The sequence below is a fragment of the Bos indicus x Bos taurus genome, chromosome X (assembly GCF_003369695.1).
Source record: "Bos indicus x Bos taurus breed Angus x Brahman F1 hybrid chromosome X, Bos_hybrid_MaternalHap_v2.0, whole genome shotgun sequence".
Taxonomy (NCBI): domain Eukaryota; kingdom Metazoa; phylum Chordata; class Mammalia; order Artiodactyla; family Bovidae; genus Bos; species Bos indicus x Bos taurus.
This window is the reverse complement of record NC_040105.1, coordinates 54,742,958-54,761,694: the sequence shown is the minus strand read 5'-3', so window position 1 is coordinate 54,761,694 and position 18,737 is coordinate 54,742,958. Positions and strand designations below refer to the sequence as shown.

Genomic DNA, 18,737 nt, shown 5'->3' with positions numbered 1-18,737 from the left:
TGCTTGTCTGAAAAGCTTTTTATTTCTCCATCAATTTTGAATGAGATCCTTGCCAGGTACAGTAATCTTGGTTGTAGATTTTTCCCTTTCAATACTTTAAATATATCCTACCATTCTCTTCTGGCCTGCAGAGTTTCTGCTGAAAGATCAGCTGTTAAGCATATGGCGTTTCCCTTGTATGTTACTTGTTGCTTCTCCTTTGCTGTTTTTAATACTCTTTCTTTGTGTTTAGTCTTTGTTAGTTTGATTAGTATGTGTCTTGGCCTGTTTCTCCTTGGGTTTATCCTGTATGGGACTCTTTGTGCCTCTTGGACTTGATTGACTATTTCCTTTTCCATGTTGGGGCATTTTTCAAGTATAATCTCTTCAAAAATTTTCTCATACCCTTTCTTTTTCTCTTCTTCTTCTGAGACTTGTATAATTCGTATGTTGGTGCATTTGATATGGTTCCAGAGGTCTGTGAGACTGTCCTTAGCTCTTTTCATTCTTTTTACTCTATTCTGCTCTTCCGAAGTTATTTTCACCATTTTATCTTCCAGCTCACTGATTTGTTCTTCTGCTTCAGATTTTCTGCTATTGATTCCTTCTAAAGTATTTTTAGTTTCAGTAATTGTGTTGTTTGTCTCTGTATGCTTAGTCTTTAATTCTTCTAGGTCTCTGTTAATTGATTCTTGCATTTTCTCCATTTTGTTTTCAAGGTTTTTGATCATCTTTGCTGTCATTATTCTGATTATTTTTCAGGTAATTTTCCTATTTCCTCTTCATTTATTTGGACTTCTGTTTTTTTAGTTTGTTCCTTTATTTGTACAGTATTTCACTGCCTTTTCATTTTTTTAAAAGTTATTGTGTTTGAGGTCTCTTTTTCCTAGGCTTTCCTTGAAGAAGATTGAGTTCTTTCTTCGTTTTGGTTTCTGCCTTCCTCAGGTTGGTCCAGTGGTTTGTGTGAGCATTGTATAGGGTGATATTTGTGCTGAGTTTTTGTTTGTTTGTTTTTCCTCTGATGGGCAAAACTGTCTGAGGTGGTACTCCTGTCTACTGATGATTGGGTTTGTGTTTTTTTGTTTGTTGTTTGGATGAGGCGTCCTGCACAGGGTGCTACTGGTGGTTGGGTAATGCCGGGTCTTGTATTCAAGTGGTTTCCTTTGTGTGAGTTCTCATGATTTGATACTCCCTAGGGTTAGTTCTCTGGTTGTCTAGGGTCTTGGAGTCAGTGCTCCCACTCCCAATGGCTCAGGGTTTGATCTCTGGTCAGGAACAAAGATTCCACAAGTGGTTTGTTATGGCATTAAGGGAGAGTAAAACAAATATCCAAAAATGAGAAACCAAAGATGAACCCCAGACAAATGGCAGTTACAAAATCAGACAAGTGATAATTAAAATAATGGAATATACACATATACACCCATGAGCAAAGTGAAAACAGTCCAACAAAAATACAGTACAGTAGATTGATCTGGCGAACAAAGGAAAGAAAAAATTATATTTACCAGTTAACAAAACTAACTTAAGCACAAACTGGAAAACAAAAATAAAGCAAGGTGCCAAGTGGGGAATAAAGCAATGAAAACAAAACTAACAAATATGTTGAGAGGAAAGGAAAGAAAGAAAGAACAGATAAGTTAAATAGAGTGAGATAAAGAGGATTTATATACATTAAAGATTAACTACAAGGGGAAAAGAACAGTAGGAAAAGCAAAGAAAGGAATAAATTTGGAAAAAATAAAAATAGGTTTTAAAAATTAAAATGAAAAAAAGGAAAACTCCATACAACTGCAAAAGCCTAATGTAGAGGCAGAAGTTTATGACAACAATAAAAAATGTGAGTGAGAAAACAGAAAAAGCTCAAAAGTTTCATTGGATTTCTTAGTGCCGATAAAATCGACAACCACAACAGACCAGGGTGGGGGTGGCAGGGGGAAGGGGGAAAAAAATGAAAAAAAAAATCCAAAAGAATCTACAGAACAAGTCAAAAAATAAGAATAATAAATGTTTTTTTTTTTTTTTGATTCTCTACTGTCAGAGTCCTTTCCCGTGCTGGGAATCACCATCCACCTTACCTCCCTAGGATGCCCTCCAATAGGGTACTGATCTTTGGACCTGCCGTCAGGGCTCTTCAGATTCTAATCTGGTCCTACTCCTGTGTGTTCTGCCTCCAATGTCCACAGCTATCACAGCCAGTGCGTTTTCTTTTGTGGGAGCTCTCAATGGCCTTTTATATATTCCATAGACACAGAGTCTGCTTAGTTGATTGTGTGGATTTAATCTGTAGCTTGTATAGCTGGTGGGAAGGTTTTGGGTCTTCTTCCTTAGCCATAGTGCCCCTGGGTTTCAATTGTGGTTTTATTTCCACCTCTATATGTGGGTTGTCCACTGGGGTTTAGCTCCTGAGGCTGCCCTGGAGGGCTTGGGTTTGCCCCTTTGAGGGCCAGGTGTGGAAGTGGTGCAGCTGCTTGGGTCACAGAGGTTCTGGCAGCACCAGGTACTCAGGGGCATTGGCGGCTAGGGCAGCAGGAAATACCATGCTTTAGAAGGGTATGGCACCCAGTGTTTGCCAATATGCTCCAGTATTCTTGCCTGGAGGACTCCTTCTCTGACAGAGAAGCCTGGCAGGCCACACTCTACAGAGTCGCAAAGAGTCAGGACCAAAGCGACCCTGAGCGCATAAACACAAGACTTTTTTTTTTTTTTTTTGCCAGTGGCAGCTCTGCTCCAGTGAGAGTTGAGCATGAAGGTGGTACAGCTGCTTGGCTTGCAGGGACCCTGGCGGAGCCAAGTGTTCAGGGACACAAACTGCCTCCATGGCAGGAATTATGTCCCTATCAGAGTCTTTTTTCGAGCCTCTTGTAGGTGGCAATCAGAAGGCCTCTTTGGCTAGTGTTTCTCTGTAGCTCTGCCCATTCAGGCACTTAAAGGCATCCCTTGCCTGGGGTCCTTCTTTGTTGTTCAGCACATCAGGCACATAGAGGCCCCCCCACCCCCGACTGGGGTCCTACTTTATAGTTCAGTACTTAAGTCACTTAAAGGATCACCCTGGGTGGGGTCCTACTTGATCGGCCAGCCTCTCTATTATTCAGCTGCTGATGCTGGCCTATGGAGAGGGAGAGGCTATGGTGATGACTCTAGCCTCTACATGTGACTCAGCAGTATCGCCTTGCTTCGATGGCTGCCTGGCTTTCCTCCACAGGCATTTCCCACCATGATCTCCTCCCTCACATCCCCTTGATCCATCTTGCTGCAGTCAACAGCAGCCCTTGCCCTGGGATTACTCCACAATCCCTAAACTCCAGCTCCTAGCTGCTGCCACTTCCAGGACACCCGTGTTCCTGCTTACCATATGTATGGCTGCGGCAAGGACTGTCTGATTCTCATTCCATTTAGGCTGCCACAGATCAGCTGTTTCACTCTCAGCCTTAAATGTTTCTCCTCTGACTCAGACAGTTGCCCTGCGGTAGGGATTGGATCCCTGCTTCAAGTCCCCCACCCACCAAGGGTAGGTCCAGTCCTACTAATACTCCTGTTTTTTCCCCCTAGTTCCTTTGTTCTACTGAGTTTTGCATGGTTCTATACATTCTTTTGGAGAAGGCAATGGCAACCCACTCCAGTACAGTCCTCCTGTCCAGAGTCTCATTTTTTATGCTTGTTTGTTTATGGCACACCTTGAATTACCTGAGTTTAGTGGAAATACACTTACAGTGGTCAAAAATTGAGTTTATCAACTTTCAGAAAATTGACAATGTTTTATATTAAGATGTGAAATATTATGCATATGTATTATTGATTTTTTATTTTAAAACTAATAATAGAATAATAGCTCTAAACCTTAATTAAAGTTAGTATTTAATGTACTTCTTGGATCTGACTATATATAAGTTATTTCATTAATATTATAGCATATTTAAAATGGGGCTTCCCAGGTTCCACTAGTGGTAAAGAACCCATTTGCCAGTGTAAGAGATGTAAGAGACACAGGTTCAGTCCCTGGGTTGGGAAGATCCTGAGAGCATATTTAAAATTAGGAGGTGCTTATTTCATATTTTAGTTCACTGTTTCTTTACTTTTTACTGTTATTATTTCTGTTTTCTCTATGTATGTTGAGAATTAGAATTTTCAAGATATTGAAAGCAGTGGCATATTTATTGTGCTTCTCCACTTGATGTCCTTTCATCCTTTGGCTTCTGTTTGTGTCAGTCTGTTTAATGCTCTGGCTGCATTTTCATACATACTCACATGGAAAAATTATTGTAGAATAACTTTTGTTATTCTATGTTCTAGAAAACATCCTCTTTATTACCAGTTGGACTACTATAGGACTACAGTGTAGTCCTATAGTACAGTTAGTGTAGGGGCCTGTTATCTTTTATGACACATTGGGCTTTGCTCTATTTCACAGGGCAAGCCACCTGAGAATGTCCGTCTGACAGATGTTGCTTGAGTACTATGTTATGCAGAGGTTTCACATACCAGTGTGTGTAGTTTACCAGTTGGGAATTTTGCGACCAGGGATGTGGGAGATCCAGCAGGCTCAGGCTCCGTTTATGGCTTGGAGGTGAAGGGTGTGTTCTATACATCACTGAAGGGTGTTTTGAGCTTATTTTTCAAGGAGGAGGGGATCCTGGAGATCACAAAGGAGAGATTCTAGGTGGGAAGGAGAATAGTGAACAGATAACTTCAGGAGGCAATGAGCATACCTTCCTACTTTTCATTTCCTCTATTTGTTTTCTTGGTTATTAGAAAAATATTTTCCCAAGGCCCTGGTAGACAAAAAATGTGAGTGAACAAAGGGGGAAGCCATAGTAGATGAGAGAGGAAAACGTACGTAGTCTGAGAATGTTAGAAGTGCTAGGATACCAATGGAGAAGATCAGTTGATTGCAAACCTTAGAAAAATTAGCTAGAAACTGTTAATAAAGAAAATAAGTTAAAATGTAGTGATATAGATAGACTCTTTGCTGCAAAATAAGCAGGTGTAGTTGAATTAGATGTATTTTCTACTGAGTCTGGTGGGTGAGATAGACACAGGCATTGCAACAGGGAATATTCTGATGAGACCAGGGTGTGGTACTTTCAGTAGCAATATGGAGGAGGGTATCTCTAACCCATCCTGGGGCAAGGTTCAGAGAAGACCTCCTGGAAGGGCCCATGGGAAGAACTTATTTTCCATAGAAGTAGCAGTTAACCTGGCAGTGGATGAGAATCCTCTGGATGTTGGGACCAGAGAGCAGGTGGTCATCTAGACCATGTAGGTCATCTAGTCTTGAGCTTGGGAACTACCTGAAGAAATGGACAGTTGGAGGCCACTCTGGTCTAGACAAGCTAGAAAAGGGGGGCAGATAGAAATAGTTGCATAAATGGTTCAATTTATGCTATGATATTGATCACCTTAAAAAGCAGAGACATTACTTTGTCAACAAAGGTCCATCTAGTCAAGGCTATGGTTTTTTCAGTGGTCATGTATGGATGTGAGAGTTGGACTATAAAGAAAGCTGAGCACTGAAGAATCGATGCTTTTGAACTGTGGTATTGGAGAAGACTCTTGAGAGTCCCTTGGAGTGAAAGGAGATCCAACCAGTCCATCCTAAAGGATATCAGTCCTGGGTGTTCCTTGGAAGGACTGATGTTGAAGCTGAAACTCCAATACTTTGGCCACTTGGTATGAAGAGCTGACTTATTTGAAAAGACCCTGATGCTGGGAAAGATTGAGGGCAGGAGGAGAAGGGGATGACAGAGGATGAGATGGTTGGGTGGCATCACCGACTCAATGGACATGGATTTGGGTAGACTCTGGCAGTTGGTGATGGACAGGGAGGCCTGGCGTGCTATGGTTCATAGGGTTGCAAAGAGGACATGACTGAGCGACTGAATTGAACTGATTGATCACCTCAGCCTTCATGGAAGAGCAGCCACTTCCATTTCCCTATGAAATTATCAGTTTCTCTATATGCCATGGTTTTTGCATCTTTTTGAAGGAATTCTTTCTCATCGTGATTTCATAAAGGTGTTCTAGTATGCTGCTGCTGCTAAGTCACTTCAGTCGTGTCCAACTCTGTGCGACCCCATAGACGGCAGCCCACCAGGCTCCCCCGTCCCTGGGATTCTCCAGGCAAGAACACTGGAGTGGGTTGCCATTGCCTTCTCCCTGTTCTAGTATATCTTCCTATAAAATTCTTGTAATCTTCAGAATTAGATTTATGACTCACTTTGAATTCATTTTTATGTATTGTACTATGTAGAGGTCTTCATTTTTTTCTGAATGATTAATAAGTAGTTCAGGACTGTTTACTGTGTTGTCTGTTCTTTCTCCACAGATTTATAATGCTGTCTCTATAATATACCAAGTTGTTATGTATGTATATATTTATGTATCTGTTTTTAGATTTTCTGTTCTGTTCCACTGGTCTATTTGTCTCTTCTACACTAGTATTACACTGTTAATTACTGTAGTTTTATAATGTATCTGATATTTGATAGGGAAAGACCCCTTCCTTATTCCTCTCCCTCAAAAGTATGGTCTTTGCTGTTTACTTTTTCATATGAATTTTGAGATAAGGTTAATACGGTCTCTAAGAAACTGAAATTTTGATTAGAACTACATTTTAGTTATAGATTATAGATACAGAAATGGCATCTTTACAACAAGAATATAGTTTATCTCTCCTTTTATCTAGGTATTTTTAATGTCTTTGAAAAAAGTTTTATAATTTTCTCTGCAAGGGTCTCATACCTGTTTTGTTTCTTTGTATTGATAGTTTTTGTTGCTCTAGTTAATATTTTTAAATTATATTTTGTAATTTGTTGTGACTAGAGTATAGGAATGCTTGTTTCTGGTGTATGGTTTTTAGATCCATTAACCTTACTAACCTTTGTCCAGGCCCAATTGTTCGTTTGCAAATTTTATGAGTTTTTACATAATATTTATGTAAAACATACTTAGAAGTGTGTTTTATACATGAATTATACAGTTCAGTGAATCATTGGAAAATGCTTTTGGTTTGTTCATGTAATTTGTGAATAACTGCAATTGTTTTTCCCATTCAGTCCTTATACCTCTGTAAGTTGATGTCACTGTAGATAAAGTAAAGTAGAATTCTTTTGTGAAACAGTTTCACTTGAGCATCTCTTGAGGCCTCCTGCTCTAACGAGCTGTGTTTGATGTGTAAATACTGCAAAATTCATCAAAGAAAGGAAATTACCTTTATTTGGAAATTTTACCAGTACTTAATAAAAAACCCTGTTGTTTAGTCGATAAGTCGTGTCTGACTCTCTGACCCCATGGACTGTAGCCTGTCAGGCTCTTCTGACCGTGGGATTTCCCAGGCAAGAATACTGGAGTGAGTTGCCATTTCCTTCTCCAGGGTATCTTCTCAACCCAGGGATCAAACCACATCTCCCCCATTGCAGGTAAATTCTTTACCACTGAGCCACCAGATGGTAGTATTTCAGTTAAGTGACTACTATCTGGGTGGTGCTAGTGATAAAGAACCCTGCAATGCAGGAGCTCTAAGATCCTTGGGTCAGGAAGATCCCCTGGAGGGAAGGGCATGGCAACCCACTCTAGTATTCTTGCCTGGAGAATCCCATGAACTGAGGAGCCTGGCAGGCTACAGTTCATGGAGTTGTGGAGTCAGACACGACTGAAGCGACTTAGCATGCTTGCACGTCCAGGATTTGGTCTTTAGCATTTGTGAAATGCTAAAATGAAACTTGGTGATAAACAAACACAAATTAATTTACTGAGACTAAGATATATACAGAGAGAAAAGCACATATGTCTTACACTAATATTTTCTTTCTGATAGCCCAGAACACTCAGGTCCTCTTTCTAGGGCATGTCATTTGGGGTACTTGGAAAGTCAAACTAAGAAAACATCATGTTGCTCATTATAAGCATGGAATTACAGAAAGAGTATCTCACAAACATGGAGTTTTTTGTGCAGCTGTGGTTTGTCTGAGGAATAGATTTAGATGTTCTACCCTCTCTTCATCACATCCCAAGTAGTTTGAGAGGCAGCAAGATGTAGTGAAAAAATATTGGACTTTGTAGCCAGTAGATAGGGATTTGAATCCTGGCTCTTTGTGCACTGACCTTAGATGTTTCATTTTTCTCACTGGTGAAATAGAAATCATTATAAATACATCCTCTCAAAGTATTTTTTACATAGTGAGTCCAGTGGAATCATGGGTTTATGTTTACCCATGCCTATGGGTAGAGAAGAAAGTGCCAATGATCCCTACCCAATTTGTCAGAATGATCTTAAAAGTATTAATCTGGTTTTAAATAGAGAGATGGCAATTTCAACTTTATCACCAGATGTATTAGTTTCCTATTGCTGCTGTAAAAATTGTGGCATAGATAATAAACACAAATTTACTGTCTTGCAGTTCTGGAGGTCAGCAGTCCTAAAATCAGTGTATTATCAGAGTTGAGCTCCCGCCTGAGGTTCTAAGGGGAAATCTGTTTCCTTGCTTTTTGCAGCTTCTTAGAGGCTTCCAGCATTCCCTTGGTTCATGGTCTTTTTCTCCATCTTTAGATCTACCCGTATATCATCTTCATCTCTCTGATTCTGACCTTCTACTTTCATGTTCATAGCTCCTTCTCTGACTGATCCTCCTGCTTCCTTCTTATAAAGACTCTTGTAATTACATCGAGTCCACCAGGATAATTCAGGATAATCTCTTCATCTCAAAATCCTTAATCTCAAATGCAGAGTTCCATTTGCTATGTAAGGTGACAAATTCACAGGATCAGGATGTGGACATCTTGGGAAGGCCATTATTTTGTCTACCATACCAGGTTAATGAATTATCAAGTAAGAATTACACGTTTCTTTTGTGGGTTATTTTCATAGAACAAAACATCAATTTCTAAAGTTGTAGAAGTCTTATCCCTTTCTTTAAATAATACTTTTAAGGAAAGATTTGTATTAACAGAGAATAGAATTAGTTGGTAGAAGTAATGAATATTCATAAGTCTCCGTATTGTAAAAGAGCACAAGATTGACATCTTATTAAAATTCTCAATTTAACATCTTTCAAATTTAGAATATTTGAAATGATTGTGAAGCAAAATGATTTCCACCCCTCCAAGGCTGTAGGGGAGTGAGTCCAGAGCCCACATCTCTTTTTGATTTTCCTTTTGTTGATTGTGAACATTTGCATTTGTAAAATTAGGTTATGGACTTTTACTAGAATATTTTTAAAGAAAAAGCAGGTCTGGAGCCCAATTTTTCTTTTAGAAATGGAAAAAGATATGAAAAGGATTTTATTTATTATCAGTGAAATTCTGTATTTTGTGTCTCATAAAGTAGTTAAGATTTAGTGTGATCACTTTTACAAAGTTCTTATACCTGCTTGGTGAGTAAGAGCAATTTGAATCTCTTACAGTCTTCTGGGGCTTTCCAGGTGGCGCTAGTGGTAAAGAACCCACCTACCAATGCAGGAGTCGTAAGAAACCCAGGTTCAATCCCTGGGTCAGGAAGATTGCCTGGAGGGGGAAATAGCAACCTACTCCAGTATTCTTGCTGGAAAATTACATGGACAAAGGAGCCTGGCAGGCCACAGTCCATAGGGTTGCACAGAATCGGACATGAGTGAAGTGATTTAGTGTGCACACACCTATACTTACATTCTTCTGTACTTTCCACCTTTTGACTCTTTTTAATTTCCTCTGACTTGTCTTAAATTTTCACAAATTATTTTCCTAGTCTCCCTACTGAAGCTATTCCTTGAACTTTTCATTTAGGATATTGTATTTTTTTTTAGTTTGATTAGGTTTAATTATTATATACTAGTTATAATTTCCTGTTGCTTGGAAATATCTAAGTTTGTTATTTATCTGTGAAAAATACTTATTTATGGCTTGGGTTTGCTAATCCCAGTGTTTGAAATCTTTTCTGTTATCCTGCTGATTTGCTTCTTTGTCTAATTCAAGGTTCAAGGATCCCAGGGCAAGTCCTGTAGTTGAGCTGCAAAATGACCTCCTTCCCATCTATCCAGCTGGTTGTAGGGAGGGTCTCCTGATAGTTTTCCTACTGTAAGTAGTTCTGGGCTTTAATTTGTTTCCTTTGCCTTTCAAGACAACTGAAATGGAAGTTAAATTTGTGGGGATTGCCCTCAGGGCAGAAATTGCCTCTGCTTATATTTACTTTTCTAGGTTCCCCTTTTCTCATGGTGTTGCTTTGTTGCCATATTTTTATTGCCGTTTTTGTTGTTTTCAGGTAGTTGTTACTTCTTTTTTACCAAGATTTTTTTCAGTTGTTTTATTATGAGAGTTTGTCCAAACAAGCTGGGGGGCAATTACCAGAACTAGAAAATTTTCCTCGAACTCTTTCCTGCCTTTTTTTTTTTTTGAGATAAGATTTAGGCTCAGGATGTTTCATTACCTTCAGGGTTTTATTTTCTTCATTTTAGAAAGGAAAGATCTGTTGGCTGAATTAAAATGTACAACCTAAAAGTTGGGAGTTAAGTTTGATTCGGGAACCTTACTGAGGGAGGAGACAGGATATATAGGAGGGTTTTTTTTTTTTTTTTTTTTCTGGGAAAAAAATGTACTCAAACCTCAAAATATTATTGTTAATCACAAAGATATACATCTCTAGTTAATGATTTTAGTGTTTATGTTTGGGAAGATGCAGGAGTCTGGGATCAATTTATTTCTTACATATGCATTTTATGACTATCTAGAGCAAGTGTCCCCAGCATAGATTGCTTCCTGTTTTTCTCTATTCCCTTCAGAATGAACCACGTGGAGGGAGGCAGGGGGTGGGGGGGTCGGGCGCGGGGGCGGGGGGTGGCGTCTCCGGTGGCTGTTGACTTGACGGTGGATAACATCTGTTGTTTACTGGAATGGCAGGCAACATTGTTTCCACACATCCAGTGCTCAAAAAAGCAGAGATACTTGCCCAAGGTCCAATAGCAAGGAAGAAACAGCATTGGGATTTTAGCCTTGCTCTGCTTAACCCTGAAGGCTATGTGCTTAACCAGTTCAGTGCACTCTAACCTTTGGATTCCAGAGTTTTTTGTTTGTGGATTATGGAACAAATCCATGAAGAGTAAATGACTTTTTTTTTTTTTATCGAGTTTTCATTGATCAAGGTCAGTACCCTCTCCCTGGCCCTTGGAAACACAAACATTTCTATGCCTCTTTCATAAGACCTTTGCCTGGTTCTGAAACCTCCTGAGTAAAAAACGCCCTTCCACCGCCCTCCCTATACCTTTCAGAACTGAATTTAGGGACATGAAGTACCCCAATTCTAACCACAAAGTTTTGTTTCCTTTTCAACTGCAGGATTTTCCACATCAAAAGACCAAAATAAATTCCCAGCTGAACTTGGAAAGAGCTGAGGACAAAGAAACCCAGAAAGAAAGCTTCTTAGGTGAGCACAGAAAGGAAACTGAGGCAGGCAGAGGCTTGTGAACTTATACCTTTATTAGATAGTGTTAAGGTAGTTTTGGAATTTTGGTTGGTGCCCACAGGCCCCTTTGCATGGTGGGAAAACACAGGTTAAGAGCCAGGCATACTTGAATTGGCTGTCAGTTCCCCTACTTACTAATTCTAAAATACTGGTCAGTTCCCCTCTCTGACCATCCGTTTCTTCATCTATGTATTTGAAATAATATCTGTCTCTCAAGGTTTTCCATGTGAAGTACAGCCTTTCAGTGAAGTGCTTGTGCTTTTGTTATCCTTATTGTTGCAATTGTAGGGGCAGGAAATTTTTTCCTTCTTCGTTTCTAGGTTCTTTGGCTGGTCTAATAATTGACATATGACAGATTAACAGGAGAAAAACTAATTTAATTTTTAAATTAATTAATTTTAATTGGAAGATGATTACTTCACATATTGTGATGTTTTTGCCATATAACAACATGAATCAGCCATGGGCGCACATGTGTTCCCCCATCCTGAATCCCCCTCCTACCTTTTCCACAACCCTATCCCTTTGGGTTGTCCCAGAGCACCAGCTTTGAGTGACCTGCTTCATGCACCGAGTTTGCACTGGTTATGTAGTTTACATATGGTGATGTACGTGTTTCAATGGTATTCTCTCAAATCAGAAAAGCTAATTTAATTTTGTATGTACAGTAGTCCTACAAAAATGTGAAACTCAAGTGACCAGAGCAGAGCTGTTATATACCTTTTAGACAAAACAAAACCCAATAAATTTATGAAGTATCAACAAGGCATAGAGGGTTTGGGGCTAGAAGTAGTAAATAGTAAAGAATTAATAAGGTTTCTGTCCGGCCGTCTTGGGCTCTAAATTACCTGTCTCTGGTGATAAGGATGCCTTCTACCACACGGAAGATATCTTTCCCTTGAGAAACTTTTCTCCTGCTTTCAGGGAGACAAAGGAGGTCCAGAGTATCCTTGTACTAGCTGTTTCTCAAGTACCTTTAATTCAAAATAATCAATATGCGAACATGGCATATTTTGGGTGACATTCTGAACCCCTATGCCTGTCTCAAACTCTCCATCTGGTGGGGGCCACAAGACCAGGCAAAGGAGGATTTTTTCCTGTTTTCTTTGTGGCTGCCTTTTTGTTAGCATGCCCAGTTACTTCTTACTTCTCTATTGCTTCCCCTTTTTCAGTACCCTGAAAATGAATCTCTTGCTGTCTTCCTTCTTCCAAATCCTTGCTTTTCACTCTTAGCACCTCCTTTGTTCAGGTCATCTTCTGATTTCTCTACTCAGTTGAATTTCCTTCACTGTCTCTGCCACTACCTTCCAAACAAACCAGTCATCCTGACATTACTTTGCTTCTCCAAGCCTTCCTGAGTTGAGCAGCCACCTAAAAATGAGACAAAGCCAAGAAGTTCCTGGGTCTTACTTTTCTGACCAATTTTCTTTCTACCTCATTTTGGCAGCTTCATCAAGTAAAAGTTATATGATTTTTTTCTGTCAGTTCTTTTAAAATTGTTTGCTTATGGATATCTGTACCTTTTTTAAAACATATTTTGTATTAAAACTTTATAGGGAAGGAAATAAACTTGTTCATTTCATTACCCAGCTATAAATCCTATTAACTAATTGATATATTTTCTTTCAGTATATACAGTTTTGTATTCTGCTATATTAGTTTGCCATTGCCAGTACTGCCATAACGAAATACAGGGTGTTGATAGGGTTAGTTTCTTCTCGGTCCTCTCTCCTTGGCTTGTAGATAGCTATCTTTTCTTCTGTGTCATGTCTTTACATGTTCTTTCTGCTGTGTGTCTCAGTGTTCTAACTTTTTCCTGTAAGGACACCAGCCATATTGGATAAAGGCCTACCCTAATGACCTCATTTTAACTAAATTACCTCTTTAAAGGTCCTGTATCCAGATAGTCACATTCTGAGGTATTGGAGGTTAGGACTTCAACATAAGAATTTTGAAGGGATGCAATCAGCTCATACTTTCTCCTCTAAAACCTGCTTTCTTTAAAAATTATCTCATGAGAATCTCCCTTGTCAATAACAACTTTTGGCAACATTTTTGATGTCTGCATAATATCCCATCAGAACAGTATACTGCAATTTTTTGAGTATACTGCAGTTTCCATGTTTTTGGATATTTTGTGTTTCCATTTTTTCACTAATATTAATGCTTCCTTGAGTCATTTTGTACGTGAATTTTTATTTGCAATCTGACCATTCTGTTGGATAGATTTTCTAAAGAGTGGCTCAAAAGGTACAACTATTTTTCTGACTGATAATTACACATTGGGAAGTTGTTTTCTAGAAACTGGTACCAGTTTACATTCATAACAGCAAAGACCACAATCAAACATGCACTCATATAAATTGCTTGGTGAGAATGAAAAAGGAACAGTTAACCTCACATGGTTGTTTCAATTTGTTTCAGTTATTGATGACTAATAAGGTGACGTATTTCATGTGTTTACTATCTGTTTGTATTTCCTTTTTGTGAATGGTTTACACATATTTTATACCCATTTATGTTTGAGGATCTATCATTTATAATTAAGTACGATCTACTCGATAGAGGGAAATTTCAGAAAAAGCCAAATTTCAGAGAATATTATGAATCCAGAATCTAAGACCAATTGGTCAGAGTCTCTTTTGTGGAGAAGACTAACATGTGATGACATAGGCTTCAAGAAAGCTTGGCAGGAATGAATCTAACATGTTCCCTTTTCCAGGGAGGTCTGTTGCAGGCACAACACTGCCTGCCACTTATAAAAATAATCCTACTGAAGAGAAAGGCTGAGAGTGCGATGGCTGAGAATAGGCTGAGCTAGATGTCTGCTATATGAGGAAAACCTCTAGAAGAAATAGCATAGAGTTACAGTTCCTAGGACTATCACTCTGAAAAATTTTTAGAATGTATGACACTGGGAGATTTTTGATGCACAGAAATTCTATGTGTATTTAGTGTCTGAAAGCTTTTTGATGTTGTTGTTAGTGTTCATGCTTGATGCCTCAGAATACTCTAGTAGAGAGAAATCTTATGAAGGTAATGAATATAAAGTAATTTTTAGTCATTGAGGTTGGTTTTATTTGACATCTGAGGATTCACTCCTGAGAACTTATTCATTCATGTGACTGTAAAAATGTGGGAAGGCCTTCAGGCAGAGCTCAATTCTCCTTCAACACCAGAAATTTCATAGGGTAGGGAAACATTCCCAATGTGAAAGAAATTGCAGTGAATAATCAAGCTTTTTCCAGTATATGAAGAAGCATAGTGAAGAGAAACCCTGTGAATGTATTAACTGGAAAAGACTTTAAGAAAAGCTCAGAGATTTTCTTTTGAAACATGAGAGAGAGAAGAGAATATTTGATGGGAAAAAAAATCCTCCATGCTTGTAATGCCTGTGTGGAAAGCTTTTCAGATCCAGTTCAGACCTTACTAAGTATGGAAGAATTCATGGTGCAAAGAAACCTTATGCGTGTAATGAATGTGGAAAAGAGATTTTGCTGATATCAGCCCTATAAAACATCAGAAAATTCATAGTGGAGATGGAAAGAGATCCTTCTTTATCATCGGCAAATTCATGGTGAAAAGAAACTACTAGAATGAAGAAGCCTTAAATTAGAGGCTGTCTTATCTATCATTAAATGATTCATAAAGGCAAGACCCTCTGTGTAAATAAAAATTATAAGTATGCTTTCAGCAGGATTTAGCCTTATTTGATATCAGTGAGTTCATAGTGCAGTAAATGTAGAAAGGCCTTCAGTTTGAAGTGTAATTTTACTCAGCATTAGACAATACAGGAATCGTATTAGTGTAATGCTATGGAAAGGTCTTTGTGAGAAAAATCAAATTTTGGTAGAAATGAAAAGAAGGTTTATAATAAAAGTTAATTAAAAGCTTTCCAGTTATTGCATATAATTATGCACCTACCATGTGTGAGAGTTGGACCATGTAAAGAAGACTGAGTGCCAAAGAATTGATAATTTTGAATTGTGGTGCTGGAAAAGACTCTTGAGAATCCCTTGGACCTCAGGGAGATCAAACCAGTCAATCCTAAAGGAAATCAACCCTGAATAGTCATTGGAAGGACTGATGCTGAAGCTGAAGCTCCAGTACTTTGGCCACTTTATGCGAAGAGCCAACTCTTTGGAAAAGACCCTGATGCTGGGAAAGATTGAGGGCAGAGGAGAAGGGGGCAACAGAGGATTAGATGGTTGGATGGTATCACCAACTCAATGGACATGAGTTTGAGAAACTCTGGGAGATGGTGAAGTACAGGAAATCCTGGCTTGCTGCCGTCCATGAGGTCATAAAGAGTTGGATATGACTTAGCAACTGAACAATAACAGCCATGTGCTAAGCACTATAAGAACTTTACATAGTTAGTTTAATCATTTAATTCTTACAACAGTCATAATATAGGAACTCTCATTCTTTTTTTGCACATGAAGAAACTGAGAAAAAGAGATGAAAGAATTTCCCCAATGTCACAGAGCTATCACTGGAAGAGCTAGGATTTGAATCCCAGAGAGTTTAATTCTTCTGAGTTTATAATGGCAATGTGTAAATCTTCAGAGATGTGTTAGCCTTTATTTATCACTTAGGGATTCATTCCAGAAATCACAATTCATTCTTCAGTGCAGTGAGTTTTTGTAGCATTCAGTCAGTTGTGGGATCTGGTAAATACTCCCAGAAATTGCACATCGGTCTCCAAAAAATGGAGTAAAGGTTATAAAGAGTTTATCCTATAACTCCCTTTGAATAGGGATCACCTCCAATTTTGAAAGATTTCATTAATAGCCTGATTCTCTTCTCAAATGTTCTTCATAACCACTTCTTATGGTGTAGACTCTGAAATTGGCAAAGACAGTTTTGTTGTTGTTTTTCAGTCGCTAAGTCATGTCTGACTCTGCGACCCCATGGGCTGCAGGGAGGAAAGAAGATGCTAAGTTGCTGGCTTTGATAATGAGTAAAAGAGTCATGAACTAAGAAATATAGACTCTCTGGAAGCTGGAAAAAGCAAGAAAATGGATTCTCCCCTAGAACTTCCAGAAGGAATGCAACCTTGTGAACCCATTTTAGACTTTTGACTTCTAGAATTATAAAAGAATAGACGTAATGCTGCTTTAAGTCACTAAGTTTGTGGTAATTAGTACTGATGATAGGAAACTAATACACTGCACAGGTAGCCCAGTTTGCCTGGAGGTTCCAGGCCAGTTACTTCTGGCCATGAAAAGTCTTGTCGAGTATAGCCTCGTGTCTGTACATGTCACGTTTTATATATGTGTTATGGTCTTAAGATTTGGAAACAGTGCTCCAATAAATTGTTCCATTTAAGGAAAGAGCTTTTATCCTTTTCTGTACTTTTCCCCAGAGAAGGTAATGGCACCCCACTCCAGTACTCTTGCCTGGAAAATCCCATGGACGGAGGAGCCTGGTGGGCTGCAGTCCGTGGGGTCGCTAAGAGTCGGGCACGACTGAGCGACTTCACTTTCACTTTTCACTTTCATGCATTGGAGAAGGAAATGGCAACCCACTCCAGTGTTCTTTCCTGGGGAATCCCAGGGACGGGGGAGCCTGGTAGGCTGCTATCTGTGGGGTCGCACAGAGTCGGACACGACTGAAGCGACTTAGCAGCAGCAGTACTTTTCCCAGGGGTCCTGGATGCAGAAGGAATGAAGATATGTCGATTCATGGTTTCTCCAGGTGTGATACGCCTGTTAGCTCAGGTACAGCACTTTGCTTGTTACCAGATTTCTGATCCTTAGGAATATTTTCTGAATCAGTTGAGACAAAATTGAAGTATAAATCAGAATACCAATATATGGGGTTTTGTTTCTTCTGATGATAAGATGTTTCTTCAGTGGGCAGTCTGTATGCACATGGACAGAATTTACCTCCCAGTGCCGATTTTTGGTACAACATACTGTTGAAAGAGTGTTTAGGAGATACTCTGCCATTAGTTATGTTACTTCTCCCATGCTAGTTCTCTTAGATCAACTCTTCTTATTACTTAGGCGCTCCATTGTGACAGCCTACATTCCAAGATAAATAAGTGTTTTGTGCCTATTCCAACCGATTGAAATAGGTTTTCATACTATGCTGTCTTGACAGTGATTCTGAGGTGCAAGGGGGCAACTGTTTGGCATATTACTGATATTTGCCAGAGATCGGAGACTGGCATTAGGCTGGCCTCATATACTACATCCTGATGATGATTTTTTAAAGAAATATTTTAAGTTTCTTCTCTATACCAGGTACTCTGATATATAGTTTGATAGAGATAAGCAAAAGATATGTTCCTGGTCATAGAGAAACTGATGTTAGTAAAAAGAGACATGTAAACAAATCTACACAGCAACATATCACAGATGCTTGATAAAAAGTCTATATAGAATACATTAGAGACACAAAGAAAGAAATAGTTAATTCTGCTGGGTGAGAGAGGGTTCCAGAAAAAAATTAATGCATACATCTTGAAAGGTGTGTTGTCAGTTTTAACTGTTGGATCTGAGAAATAAAGAGTCATTTCAAGCAGTGGTGGTATGAGCAAAGACACATTATATGAAATAATTCAGTGTTTACAGTATGTTTATGATATGTTAAAGATCATTAGTAAACTTGGAACATAGAGAGTGAGAGGGTATTTAATAAGCAGGAGATAGCGGCTGGATCATGGAGAGCCTTGAATGCTATACTAAGAACAGTGGGAAGACATTTGGGGATTTCAGTCAAAGAATTAACAGGGTAAGATTTGCACTTTAGAAATATCCAGTGGGTGAGATTGTGATGGATACACTGAAGAAGACAGAACTGGGTACAGGGAGACCATTTCAGAGGCTATTACAAAAGAGGAGAGATGTTGATGCCTGAGTTAAGGCAGTGGGAATGAAATTAGAATACATGTATATAAGGAATTAAGAACTTGGTGCCTGACTGGAGGATATGTGAAGGCTGATGAGAAGAAGGAATCTAGGATGATTCTCAGTTTTCTTACTGCCTTGGGTGGTTGAGATTTAAAAGCCATTCCCTGAGCTGGGGAACTCAAAATGAGGAACAGGTTTGAGGGCGAAAATGATGAGTTCAATTTTGAACAGTTGAAATCTGAAGCACCTTTGGAATGTCCAAGAGGAATTACTCAGTAAGCAACCAGCAATTTTATTCTGCTGCTGTGAAGAAAGTAGGGTTAGATAGTTTTGGAGGTCAAATGCAGAGGTGGTGATTTTAATTAAGGTATGAATGAGACTGCCCCAAGAGAATATGTGGAGTGAGAAGGGGGAGCAGGACAGAATCTCAGAAATACACGCATGTGAGGGTGAAGGGTGTGGGCAAA

The 18,737-nt window shown here is 39.1% G+C and overlaps 1 protein-coding gene across 3 annotated transcripts in view; it reads left to right on the top strand.

The window, feature by feature from the left end:
- Window positions 1-18,737, top strand: part of MAGED1 (MAGE family member D1) — a 79,740-nt gene that overhangs the window by 22,047 nt on the left and 38,956 nt on the right. Inside the window, exons 1-2 of one of the 3 annotated variants that reach the window (XM_027534290.1) lie at window positions 9,942-10,029; window positions 11,284-11,371. The exons of 1 other annotated variant lie outside the window; for it this stretch is intronic. The gene's annotated coding sequence lies outside the window, so the exon portion shown is untranslated. Of the gene's footprint in view, window positions 1-9,941; window positions 10,030-11,283; window positions 11,372-18,737 lie in introns of those variants that run through there. One more of the 3 variants, XM_027534291.1, reaches the window with a different exon arrangement.